This window comes from Apium graveolens, chromosome 4 (assembly GCF_009905375.1).
Source record: "Apium graveolens cultivar Ventura chromosome 4, ASM990537v1, whole genome shotgun sequence".
NCBI lineage: Eukaryota > Viridiplantae > Streptophyta > Magnoliopsida > Apiales > Apiaceae > Apium > Apium graveolens.
Genome location: NC_133650.1, coordinates 210,543,911 through 210,545,416, shown reverse-complemented (window position 1 = coordinate 210,545,416; position 1,506 = coordinate 210,543,911). Strand labels below are relative to the sequence as shown.

The window sequence follows — 1,506 nt, the reverse complement described above, 5'->3', positions numbered from 1 at the left end:
TCTGTCTAATTGTGGATGCTTGGTAGAATGGTATTAGTACAATGAAAGTTGGCTTTTATCAATTTCGTGTTGTTCGATTAATATCATCACCATTACATGCTAAGGGTAATAACAATAACTATTGAAGGAAGTAGTAATGAAGTTGTGATCTCATGTGTGTTTAATATTGTTAATTCAAGTGTCAATTAAGTACCTAATTCTTGTAGTTAATTGTAGTTAATAATTAGTTAATCAAATCTAAGTGTTATTGTCTTGACATTGAGAAGTAATTATATATTGGTGAGTGAGTATTAGTTGAACATAATTAGTCTGAGTTTCTGTGGGAATGAACTAGAAAGTATTCTATATTACTTGTGAACGCGTATACTTGCGTGTATTATTAGCGCGTGTTTTCGCCCTAACAAGTTTTTGGCGTTGCTACCGGGGACTCGGCATATTTTTTTAGTTTATGTACTTACCATCAGTGGTCATTAGGACTCATTGATTAAGACTTGTTACTTATTATTTCCGGTTGTGTTTCAGTTACTTTAGTGAGCGTTTATGCAAACACGTTCTCGTACTCGCAAGAGGACTTTAGATACGGCTGAGGAGACAGACGAAGTTCTTGGTGTTCCGGAGAAGATTAATTTTGAAGATTCGGATACAGAAAGTTAGCAGAAAGAACCAGTAATCATGGGTGATCGTATTGTTCCGGCAGATCCAGCTCTTATGGACTTTTCTCGGCCTAAAATTGATGACATTCAGTCAAGCATCATGCATCCGGCTATTGAGGCCAATAACTTTGAAATCAAGTCGGGTACTATTCAGATGGTGCAGAATTCTATTTCTTTTGGAGGTGCTGCGACTGATGACCCCAATATGCACATCAGGAATTTTGTCGAGATCTGCAGTACTTTCAAATATAATGGTGTGACTGATGAGGCTATCAAGCTGAGGCTTTTCCCATTCTCACTGAGGGATAAAGCTAAGGACTGGTTACATTCTGAACCAGCTGGTCCATCACTACTTGGCAAGATCTTACACAGAAGTTTCTGGTGAAGTTGTATCCAACAGCGAAGACTACGGCTATGAGGAGTACTTTTACTCAGTTTGCGCAGCAGCCTACCGAATCCATGTGCGAAGCTTGGGAGCGCTACAAGGAGATGTTGAGAAAGTGTCCACATCATGGTATACCTGATTGGATGGTGATCACTGGTTTCTATAATGGTTTGGGGGCCCAATCTCGGCCCATGCTCGATGCAGCAACTGGAGGCGCCTTGTGGGCCAAAAGCTATACTGAGGCTTATAATCTTATTGAGACTATGGCTGCAAATGAGCATCAGAACCCAACTCAAAGGATGATGCCTGGGAAGGTAGCAGGTATTCTGGTAGTTGATGCAGCTACAGCTATTGCAGCGCAGCTCCAAGCGCTGTCTATGAAGGTCGATTCTTTAGCCACCTATGGAGTCAATCAGATAGCTATGGTCTGTGATCTTTGTGTAGGTTCTCATGCTACGGATCAGTGTT

At 40.9% G+C, this 1,506-nt stretch overlaps 1 non-coding gene across 1 annotated transcript; it reads right to left on the bottom strand.

Moving 5' to 3' along the window:
* Positions 1-1,064: 1,064 nt before the first annotated feature.
* LOC141722587 (small nucleolar RNA R71) lies at positions 1,065-1,171 on the bottom strand. Its single transcript, XR_012575598.1, has one exon. It is a non-coding gene; the product is annotated as a small nucleolar RNA R71 (small nucleolar RNA).
* Between the last annotated feature and the right edge of the window lie 335 nt (positions 1,172-1,506).